Source organism: Etheostoma spectabile, unplaced genomic scaffold, assembly GCF_008692095.1.
Source record: "Etheostoma spectabile isolate EspeVRDwgs_2016 unplaced genomic scaffold, UIUC_Espe_1.0 scaffold00018566, whole genome shotgun sequence".
Lineage (NCBI taxonomy): Eukaryota > Metazoa > Chordata > Actinopteri > Perciformes > Percidae > Etheostoma > Etheostoma spectabile.
The window spans coordinates 46,331-58,535 of record NW_022604328.1 but is presented as its reverse complement, the minus strand read 5'-3'; the positions used below and the strand labels follow the sequence as shown (position 1 = coordinate 58,535).

At 43.4% G+C, this 12,205-nt stretch overlaps 3 non-coding genes across 3 annotated transcripts; 2 read left to right on the top strand and 1 right to left on the bottom strand.

Annotated features, from left to right (window-relative positions):
* Nucleotides 1-3,732: 3,732 nt before the first annotated feature.
* trnak-cuu (transfer RNA lysine (anticodon CUU)) lies at nt 3,733-3,805 on the top strand. The gene has a single exon. It is a non-coding gene; the product is annotated as a tRNA-Lys (tRNA).
* Nucleotides 3,806-9,444: 5,639 nt separating this feature from the next.
* Nucleotides 9,445-9,516, top strand: trnaq-cug (transfer RNA glutamine (anticodon CUG)). Its single transcript has one exon. It is a non-coding gene; the product is annotated as a tRNA-Gln (tRNA).
* A 2,617-nt stretch (nt 9,517-12,133) lies between these two features.
* trnaw-cca (transfer RNA tryptophan (anticodon CCA)) lies at nt 12,134-12,205 on the bottom strand. The gene has a single exon. It is a non-coding gene; the product is annotated as a tRNA-Trp (tRNA).

The window sequence follows — 12,205 nt, the reverse complement described above, 5'->3', positions numbered from 1 at the left end:
TGTGTGTCTAAAACAGTTCTTCTATATGCAAAAATAAACATAATAAACAATATAACTCATATAAAGCACATACTATTTACAATTCTTCAAATAAGGCCCAAATATATCCCAAATCTCAAACCAGTGGGGCCATGTTCCTCTCTAAAACGGTACATATCTATTTTGTTCCGCTACAGCATCTTATATCGCATACTAGACTAGTGTGACCACAGTGTGACTAGGAAGATTGACCTCTTTAGGACTCCATACTCTTTGTGTGACGTTGTCTCCCATATATGGGCATATTACTTCCTTCTCTTCCGTAAACAGAGGGCAGAACGGAGCCGGGAGCTAGTGGCATAAATAAGCAAAAACGCGATGAATTATGGACATAAAGTGGTTTGGATTTAATGCTCAACGACCCCGAAAAAGGCTGGAAGTTCCAAGCTGGATAGAAAATCACCTGTAGAGGTTAGAAAGACCCGGAAGAGACCTCCGTAACAGCTAACTCGTTAGCTTTTAGCTGCAACTTTTGGTAAGTTTCTATCTTTTATGGTTATTAAATGATTAAGCTATGAATCAGAGGTGCTGTTTTTGCTTGTAGGCGAGTCTCTCGGGTTCAGAGGGTTGGCCATTTAGATTGTAAACAGTATGTTGGTCACCTGGTTGTTAATGTAATAGGAAGGAGCTCGAAATTTGACAGTATTGACTGGAAGTGATAGGCTTTGAGTTACATGGGGGATACACACTTTGCATTCAGTCTTGTAATCACCACACAAATTAGGGATCACTGAAATTTGAACTTGTGTTGCTGCAGTCAGAGTACACAGTGCTCATCCTGAATGGGCCAGTATAGTGCATCAGAATTGCTTGTTGAATGACCTATTAGCTTTGGATTGTCAGATATGGGAGGGGGAGTGGGCTCTGTGTCCAACCATTTCTGTGTAAAAAAAACACTTAAGAAGTCTCTTGGATGACAGACAAAACATCTGTGGAGGACCTTTTACCAAGTCCAGTTGCCCTCAACCTAGCACTTTTAGGGTAATAGCATGGATCAGGAACCACAATGGACACATCTGGACTCAATCTGGGCATTTTATGGCAAAATTTGACACGTTTAGACCATGAAGACAGTTATCAGTTTATTTCCCATCTGGCAGGGACATTTCTGGATTCAGGTTGACATTGTGGACAGAAACATTGGTGGATCTTGATTCCCACCATAGGATTTGGCCTGTATTGCACATTCCCTTCACATCCCGTGCAATGTATTGCCATTGTCGAGCACATTGCCACCCTGGTGACTTTCTTCCATGTCTCCATGTCTCCATATATTTGGGCTGACAGTTGAGAAACCTTCCCTTGTTAACTATGACATGGATGACGGAGAAACTACTATATCATGACATGTTTAATATAATATATTATATATATATATATATATATATATTATAATATATATATAATTTTTGAGACAGGTCCTACTGAAAGTCCGATGAATCAGTCAGGATGGCCGAGCGGTCCAAGGCGCTGCGTTCAGGTTGCAGTCTCCACTGAAAGCGTGGGTTCAAATCCCACTTCTGACAACCCCTCTCTTCATCTGGAACTAATGTGAGAGATGTGATACTGGGAATAAAGTACTTAGCAGTTCTTTGTTTTTTAAGGGGAAATAAATGTGCGCAAGAAATGCAATTTCAAGTAAAGTGTTTTGTGAGCATTTTCAACAGATATAAATTCACCATGTGTTTGTACACAGTAGACATATCTACTGCTGTATTCACTGTCTGTGGCAAGTCCTTCAAAACCTGTTCTTGACTTGCTTTTTCCCACATCCTCTGAACGCTTAGCTAACTAACTGACTTAAGTTGGCCAATAATTGTTGTGATTGTTATGTGCCTATCACACATGTGGATATTATGACAGAAACTGCCTAGCAAACCCTTGCAACACTTTTAAAGGTTCCATGGTGTAATGGTTAGCACTCTGGACTCTGAATCCAGCGATCTGAATTCAATACAATCTGAGCTAACCGGCCGGCTTTTTAACTGTTTAAAAAGAACAGATGTCCAGAAACAATTAAGGCCAAATCGAGCTAAATTGGCCAAGTTCTGGATGAGCTGGATGAGTTGTACACTTTGTGTAAAGTGGCGTGTCCAAACAAGAAGATGGAACATGATGGAAAGAGATGTAAGAAAAAATGTAACACACACATACACACACACATACACACACACAAACACACATACAAACACACATACACACACACAAAGACAATTGTACGGCAATGGTCCAAAAAAACCAACGAAAACAACAACAAAGCAACAACTACAACACCTCGAAAGGGCACCAGCTGCTCGTCCACCGACACGTCGGCGCCCGGGTTGTAGAGGTGAGGCAGCTGCCGCGTCCACTCGTCCCACACTTCTCGTACGGCCGCCAGTTTGTCCGAGGCTTGGCGGGCAGCTCTCGACTTGCGGTCTTCGAATCGCAACAGTCTAGAGTACGCGTGAAACTGCTTGATTGGCATTGTGGCGCGGAAAATGGCCCTGCCTCTCTCCTCGTGCCACAGGCTCTCCTCGTTGCGGGACCGGTAAACGCCCGCGAGGAGCAGCAGCCCGAGGTAGGCTTGCAGGTCCGTGACGTCCATCGCTTTCTACTTGCCGGCAGTGGCACATCTCCTTTGACCCTCGAGGTTCGTGGCGACCACAACCATGTCTTTGATTTGCCGCGTGACAAACAGGCCAAACGCAGACACTATGTCGTGGACGTGTTCCGCGGCGTACTCAGTGGGTCCCGGGCGCTGTAGTAGCAGCGCGGCAGCCGCGTCTGTCGTGTCCTCTTCTTGGTCGGGTTTGTCTTTTTCGGTGGCGTGGCAATGAGGTCTAGGGACACTGGGATGACACGTTTTCGAGGACAATTTTACTTTGCCATCTTTTGACACAAATGTTTCCTCATCCTCCTCTTGCCCCTCTTCTTCACTACCCTCTACTTCTTCTTTTTCTTCTTCTTCTTCGTCGTCTTCTCCTACTTGTACTTCTTTGTCTTCGTCTTCTTCTTCTTCTTCTTCTTCGTCCCTTGCATGTCCACCCTCTTCTTCTTCTTCTTCTTCTTCTACTTCTTCTTCTTCTTGTCCTTCTTCGTCTTGAACTTAAACATCCACTTGGCCTTGGCCATCATCTTTGTCGTCGTCGTCGTATGACGACAACAAGAAGACAAATGTGTCTAAAGTGTATATTGTGTGTGTGTGTGTGTGTGTGTGTGTGTGTGTGTGTGTGTAATAAAAATAATTAGTAGGCTAATGTCAAGCCTTTAGTTTTCTTTTTTTAACCTCCCTTTCCACTCGCCTTTGCCTTTCCTGTTTTTACTACAACTACAAGCCACTGGCCAGAATCTCAGGGACTCAAAGGCAGGACGATGCGAGGGTAGCAGAACTAATACGACCGATTGAGTGTACCACGGGTCCCTGGGACCCAAAGGACAATGTCAAGGGTCCCCGTGTCCTGAAGGACAATGCCACGGGTCCTTGGGATCCGCAAGGCCAATGCCACGGGTCCTATGGACCCAAAGGACAATGTCATGGGTCCCGGGGACCCAAAGGACCACGTCAAGGGTCCTTGGGACACAAAGGACAATGCTACGGCTCCCTGGAACCCAAAGTACAACGCCACGGGTCCCGGGGACTCGGAGGACAACACTATGGGTAAAACTGCACGGGTCCCCAGGACCCGAAGGACAACAAAAGGGTTAAGAAGCGCCTGGCTAGCTCAGTCGGTAGAGCATGAGACTCTTAATTTCAGGGTCGTGGGTTCGAGCCCCACGTTGGGCGGTGGTGTTTTAGAGAGTGGGAATGCCTGAGTTCTGTACCGTATCAGGTGGCTGTATTGGGGAAGATCGTCTGTCAATCACAAGATTAGCAGTTCCATCCCAGTGTAAAAATCCCTGTAATTTAACAGACTAAAATGTGCCTGCATTCTACGATCATGGCCTGTGCTGACCTCCTGTTCCTCAGATCAAACTAAAGTCTGGTGATAATGCATGTTCAAATTTTACAACTTCAACCTATTGTTCTAGAAGTGCAGCTTAACATTCTAGAACTGCAGCTTAAAAGAAAGATGATGTGTATTTTCATTAATTCAAAATAAAGTTGATGTGTATATGCATTAATCCAAAATAAAGTTAATCAAAAAGAAAGTTGATGTGTATATGCATTAGTAAGTAGACCTTTTGGCGTGTATGTGTGTGTCTGTGTGTGTTGTGGGGCTGCTAAATGTCAAGGGCTGGGAGGAGATGGATGCAGAACAACGTGGTAGTACACTGTGTGTGTGAGTGAGAGAGAGAGACAAATATAAAAAGCTTCAAGTAGACTCTAATAATATAATCATATTGTTTCTTCCACTTATTAAAATATCTGACTTTATTGCCACTATCTGTTTCTGCTTCTTTTTGATTTTGATTTGAGCACTAAGCACCTCTCTCCTCCTTCTCTCCATCTGCATGCAATCTCATCCCATTAATGCATGTTACTAACTCAACTTCTTCCCTTTCCTGGAGTCTTGTGCTCTCTCAACCCCGTAGTCTTGAGACCGGGGTCCGGTTCTTGGCCAATGCAGTTTTCCTTTACATCTTTTCGTAATTAGCTTTTTTTGCTGACATTTGTGAAAACATAATGTGGCCATGCGGACTGATTGTTTTCACTGGTGCAATTTTGACCCAATCAAGCATTGGTGGTTCAGTGGTAGAATTCTTGTCTGCCGCGTGGGTGACCTGGGTCCGATTCCCAGCCAATTAACTTTTCCTTCACTAGTATTTGGAATTAACCCCTGCACAAAAGGGGCATGTTTGTGTTAAGGCAAACAACTTATTTCTGGTCGACTAGATTTCAGTCATGCATGTTAGCTCCATTTTGTTTGTTGGTGCACTAGGCACCCCAAGAGACTGGGATCCGGGGTTGCTTGAAGACGGCTAAAATTACCTTTTTGCTGACACTTGTGAAAACATAATGTTGCCATGCAGACTGATTTTTTTCAGCGGTGCAGTTTAATGTGCGTCAAGCATTGGTGATTCAGTGGTAGAATTCTCGCCTGCCACGCGGGAGACCTGGGTCTGATTCCCGGCCAATGCAGGTTTCCTTTAGTACTATTCTGAATTAGCCCTTGCACTTAAGGGGAATGTTTGTGTGAAGGCAAACAGCTAATTTCTGGTGATGTTAACTTCTAGATTTCAGTCATGCATGTTAGCTCCGTTTTGGTTGTTGGTGCAATAGGCAGCCCAAGAGACTGTCATCCGTGTTTGATGGAAGATGGATTAAATTACCTTTATGCTGACAATTGTGAAACCGTACTGTGGCCATGCAGACTGACTTTTTTCAGTGGGGGAATGTATACCGCGTCAAGCATTGGTGGTTCAGTGGTAGAATTCTTGCCTGCCACGTGGGAGACCTGGGTCCGATTCCCGGCTAATGCAGCTTTCCTTTACTACTATTCGGAATCAGCCCCTTCACAAAAGGGGAATGTTTGTGTGAAGGCAAACAGCTCATTTCTGGTGATATTAACTTCTAGATTTCATTCATGCATGTTAGCTCCATTTTGATTGTTGGTGCACTAGGCGCCCAAGAGTCTGTGATCCGTGTTTGATGGAAGATGGATAAAATTACCTTTTTGCTGACACTTGTGAAAACATAATGTGGCCATGCAGACTGATTTTTTTCAGAGGTGCAATTCAAAGCATGTCAAATGTTGGAGGTTCAGTTGTAGAATTCTCACCTGCCACGCGGGAGACAGGACAAAATTCCCGGCCAATGCAGGGGCCTGTTGCACAAAAGCAGAATAGAGATATACAGGATAAGTGAAAAAGCGCAGCTTGACTTAGTGTGATCTGCTCATCGTGGCTTAATCGGTTGCACGTTTGCCGAGCCAGGATGAACAGGTGAAGCTATGTCAATCCAGGTGTAGATAGCTGGGATGAGTGCACGTTCACGGCTTTCTCAAATAGACCATGGGATCGATCACAGATTTACCGATGAAGAATTGAGAAGACGCATGCGCCATATGTTTCACCCAATGAGCAGCAGCTTCTAATGGAAAGTAACGAGGAGGGGAAGAATATATAATATGCAAAAAGGGAAATACGGCTCAAACGGAGAGAAAAAGCCCAACATAGTGGACCCGATTGAATGTGTATGGTTGTAAAAATATCTTCTTAGCCTATAGTCACTCCACATTTTTACAAAGTTGTAGGCTACACTGTGTTTTAATAGCTTACCATGTAAAGCACTATATAAATAAAATGGATTATTATTTAGCCTTTGCCTTAAAAGTGAGCAGAGGGAATTAATGTTCCTTGGGAAATGGACCCTAGGGACTCTAGGCTTAATTTCAAACCCTTATACACAACGTGAGAACATGTTTTACAACCATATGCACAAATCTCTATAAGCTATGTCTAATACTAAATATCTTTATACAATTAATGTTCATACCGAACAATCAGAATGGGCCAAAAACTAGAAAAAGAAGTAAGTGACTTCAATATATGCTGTGTGCATATATGTAAAACAATGTGTATGTTTTTTTTTTCTTCTTCTGACAAGTCACAGCATTAAAATAAAAAGATTAAGAAGCATTGGGGTGTTCCCGGTGTGATGAATGTAAACTACACTATATACAGTACGTATATAGGCCACGTCATTGGTCCAGGGATGTGAGACTAATTGAGAAGGTTATGAAACCAATGTAAGCTATAATAAAACATTAGGCCTACATATTACGGAGTAACACAAACTGTCCTTTATTAGAGAAGGACAAGCAACAAAATGAAATCATGAATGTATTGGTCTCTGACCAGTCTGCCATTAATATCTTCTTGGAATATCGCTACATTAATATCGTCACACTTAATCTGTGGAGCGCGTCCTGTATAAACCTGAAGCTGAGACCACGGACGCTGCGCTGCTCATCTCTACTTTTACAGAGAGAGTGGACACTGACACAACTCGCAAGTCTGCTGGCAGGCAATAGCCACCGGCCACCGGCCACCGGGCACCAGGCACCAGGCACCGGGCAGCAGCCACCAGGCACCGGGCAGCAGCCACCAGGCACCGGGCAGCAGCCACCGGGCAGCGGGCAGCAGCCACCGGGCAGCGGGCAGCGGCGGCCACCGGCCACCGGGCAGCGGCCGCACGCCAGGCAGCCTCGACATAGTACCGTCCCACCGGGAAAAGTCCCACTCCGCATCAGGGTGCCAGTGCAACCATTCCTAACATCTAAACAGCTGTAGGGTTTAAATCAAACTCGCGAAAACAAAAGTGACAAGTAGGCTAATGCATGTTAATAAAAATAAAGCAGAGCACATGCAGAAGACAACGCAATAACTGTTAAACACGTTTATTTCGGATCAGAGCTGCAGCTGATTTGACACATGAGACTCCAGGATTAATCTTAGCCTGGTTGTTAGCCTGCTCTGGACCAGGCTAGCCGCAAAGAATAAATCTCCATGGTTACTTGGCTGGGCTTAATTCAATCTGGTTTCGTGCAACCGAGTCCAAGCTAAATTCATCCAGGATAACTTGAATATCCCGGCTTGATGCCTTATCCTAGTTTCGTGCAACAGGCCCCTGGTTGTTAATGTAATTGGAAGGAGCTCCAAATTTGACAGTATTGACTGGAAGTGATAGGCTTTGAGTTACATGGGGGATACACACTTTGCATTCAGTCTCGTAATCACCATAAAAATTAGGGATCACTGAAATTTGAATTTGTGTTGCTGCAGTCAAAGTATACAGTGCTCATCCTGAATGGGCCAGTATAGTGCATCAGAATTGCTTGTTGAATGGTCTATTAGCTTTGGAACCCCTCTTTCCCCACAGCTTTCAACTGTCAGACATGGGTGGGGGAGTGGGCACTGTGTCAAACCCTTTCTGTGTAAAAAACAACTAAAGAAGTCTCTTGGATAAGAGACAAAACTTCTGCGGAGGACCTTTTACCAAGTCCAATGTCCCTTGGCCCAGTTGTGCACTTTTGGGGTAATAGCATGGATCAAGAACCAAAACGGACACATCTGGACTCATTGTGGGAATTGTACGGCAATATATGACACATTTAGACCATGAAGACAGTTATCAGTTTATTTCCCATCTGGCAGGTTTATTTGTGGATTCAGTTGGACATTTTGAAGATAATTGCACAATGTTGACCCAATTGTCAGTCTATTTCCCATCTGGCAGGGACATTTCTGGATTCAGGTGGACATTGTGGACAGAAACATTGGTGGATCTTGATTCCCACCATAGGATTTGGTCTGTATTGCACATTCCCTTCACATCCCGTGCAATTTATTGCCAATGTCAAGCACATTGCCACACTGGTGACTTTCTTCCATGTCTCCATGTCTCCATATATTTGGGCTGACAGTTGAGAAACCTTCCCTTGTTAACTATGACATGGATGACTGAGAACCTACTATATCATGACATGTTTCATTCACTATATTATAATTTTTGAGACAGGTCCTACTGAACATTTGTTGGATCAGTCAGGATGGCCGAGCGGTCCAATGCGCTGCGTTAAGGTTGCAGTCTCCACTGGAGGCATGGGTTCAAATCCCACTTCTGACAACTAGTGTTTTCATCTGGAACTAATGTCTGAGTTTGATATTTTTTTACACAGAAAGGTTTGGACACAGTGCATGTGTTGTCAACACATGTAAAGTTACTGACTGTGATTTAACTGAGGGATTTGGTGAAAGTTATCTTTTGTTTTGTAAAACTTTGGGTTGTGTACAAAACAGGAGAAAAGGGTTCTTTGTTGCATCCAGGTTGTTATGTATAACAGATAAAAAGCGCAAATTGACATCATTCCATCCAGTACGGGCAAGATGGGGTTGACAGATAGATTTTAAAATCCACACAAATAAACAGTCAACATAGCTGTTTGCAGGATTGCAGGAGATTAAACTGGGCCGTATAGTGGAGACAGGTCCTACTGATCAGCTGTTGGATCAGTCAGGATGGCCGGGCAGTCCAAGGCGCTGCCTTCGGGTCTCAGTCTCCATTGGAGGCGTGGGTTCAAATCCCACTTCTGACAATTAGTGTTTTCATCTGGAACTAATGTCTGAGACATGATATTGGGAATAAAGAACTTAGCAATTCTTTGTATTTAAGCGGAAATGAATGTGCGCAAAAAACTCAATGGTAAGTACAGCATTTTGTGAGCATCTTTATTGTCAACACATGTGAAGTTACCATGTGTTTGTACACAGTAGACATATCTACTGCTGTATTCACTGTCTGTGGCCAGTCCTTCAAAACCTGTTCTTAACATCCTCTGAAAAATTAGCTAACTAAATGACTTAAGTTGGCCAATAATTGTTTTTTTTTTCATCTTCATTGTGATTGTTGTGTGCCTTTAATAGCACACATGTGGATATTATGAAAGAAACTGTCTAGCAAACCCTTGCAACACTTTTAAAGGTTCCATGGTGTAATGGTTAGCACTCTGGACTCTGAATCCAGTGATCTGAGTTCAAATCTCAGTGGAACCTGATTTTAAGTTGGATGTCTGCATTAGCTTAAGTTAACTGTAATGTCTTGTTTGTGTTGTAGTATCCATAGAGATTCGTGGTGTAGTATGGAACCATTGTCCTGACTTTTATGTATTATGAAACTTATTGCCGCCGGTCTTGCCAGGACTCCCTGGAAGAAGAGTTACTGTAGCTCAGTGGGATTGTTCCTGGTTAAATAAAGGTTAAATAAAAATAAAATGAATCTGTAATATGTCCAAACATCCCTGTCTTCATTATTGACATACTGGAAGTCGCCCATGTTTAATTGGATGCTCTCCAGTTATTGTTGTTTGGTAGATTAACATTATATTTTCCTACTTTGGGGACTTTTCATTTCATTTCATTTTCATTTTCTATTCCCTGTTTGTTTTTTCTGTGACTGCATGTGGTTTTAAATCTGTTGGAGTTTCTTCAGACTAAAGCAAAGACACTGATGATGTCATCCAAAAGAAACATAAAGGACAGCAACCTGTTTCCAGAGGACACTAAAGAATGACGGAGCAGCAGGAAACAGAGCAGCTCAAATAGCAAACAGCTGATTTATTCATCTGACTCGTAGAATAACGCCAATGATTGACTTGTTTTAAATGTCTGGGAATGTGGAACAGCTCCATGCTGACTACCTGAAATAAAACAAGGCCACATGCTGATTACTGGGGACTTGATTTGATGGATTTATTCTTCCTGTGTTGTCTCTGTTTAAACTCCTAATTTAAAGGTAAAGTCAGCATCCACTAAAGGTTGTGTTGTTGCTGCTGACAGACTCAGATTATTATTCTAAGTGTGTGACAACATTATGGGATGGATCCCTACAGAGATAGACCTTTTAGTTAAAGAGGAACATCCTTTGAGTTTGGATCCTTTAGTTTCCAACCAGTGGTGATTGTAGGAACAGTGGAAAGATGAACCAAGATGGCTTGTCATATTTTGTTTTTTTCTATTGACTATAGTTGTGTTTGTTATTAACAGAAATCAACCTGTCAACATTTCTATTCATCATAAAGTTCCAACGTTAAGATTTTTGCCGCCAGTTCAAAAGGGAGCTGAACACGGAGGAGGATTCCTCCCTAACGGCCGCTCTGCTCTGCTCCGTGCCCCCGCTGTCCGGTAATAGTTAAAGCAGATAAAAACCTAAAGAACACTCAAAAGTTTAAAGATAAAACTCACTTAAGAATAGGGTGACCACCTGCTAATAAGCCCAAGGGGGGACAAGTGGTATGTTTCTGAGGGACAATGTGGGACACTGCCTGGCGCAGCGGTGCCTACCCCCCCTCCCCCCCACGAGCAGACTCACTAATACTGGTTTACCCATTTCTAGCACATACCACCTTACATGGTATATTAATAATGCCCTATGCCCCTGAACATGTGTAACTGCTGATGTAAGCTCATGAATAGGCCAACCAATGTGTATTTTCTAAATAAAGATTAATATTTTGAACATTCATACAATTATAATATAATTGACAGATGCACTTCCACTTACGATTTACTTTAGCTATTTAATTTTATATTTCCTTACAATTTATTCACTTTAAATACATAATATAAAATTATAGGACTAACAGGAATTGTAGTTTCTCAACACCACAGGAACAGTTTAAACAAAAGAGTCTTCCCAGTCTTCCTTGTACCCACCTTCTCTTTTTAACTGATGGTGGGGGGGCCTCAGACTGCTCAGACTCGGGCTCTTTCTCCATTTTTTGAATTGGAAAGCGCGTTCCTAAAAGTCCCTTCCCAGTGTCTGGTATGCACGTGCGTGCGCTGTCATGACAACGAATCAGAGGGATTTTAACTATTTGGCTGATTTACAGTCATATTCTGTACATTCTGGCTGATAGTGACGTTTAGAAGTCAGAGAGACTAAATCCGTTCAGATCACAGATCATCTCCAGTCTGTTGTTAATTAAAATCAGCATCAGATCTCATGTAGAACATTCTGAGAGCTACAATTAAAACTAGAGACTGTTCCAGCTGATATGTGGGTCTGATTATATTTTATTAAATCGGAATCGCACCACAGTGTTTTTGTCACCTCCTCTTCTGAAATTGGCTGGAAACTGTCCGACTTTACCTCAGCTTTTTGTCCCCCCCCCTACTGGCTGCTGCCGCCGGCTCTCTTTACAGGCGCAGTTCATCCCGAACGAGTTGTTCGTTTGGCTGCCTCGGGCTCCAAGATAGAGCGACCAACTTTTTTTTTGAGCAAGCATTGATTATGCGTGACACGGTCTCAATTTGCGGGACGTATGAATTGGGCTTCAAACGCTGTGCGCGCACGCGTTAGCGGGACGGGTGGTCACCCTAGCCTGGACGCGGAGGGGTGTGTGTCTTCTCTCTGCTCTGACTGCAGGCTGTGCCTGCTGCGCGAGGGTACTGCTAACTGTGAGTGCTTTTGGACGGGAGAGGGGCTCACGGCAGCTCCCGTGGTTGAGCAGTTTTTTTCACCTCCCATCCTGTAGTCTACTCGCGCCCCCCCAGGTTGAGAACCACTGGATTAAAATAACTTAATGATCCTCAGTGGGGAAATTACAATTTACACTCAGTTACTAATCACTCACAGGGCTGAAATACACACACAAACTGCAGTAAGGACATTTGACCCCGACGTGATTTGAACACGCAACCTTCTGATCTGGAGTCAGACGCGCTACCATTGCGCCACGAGGTC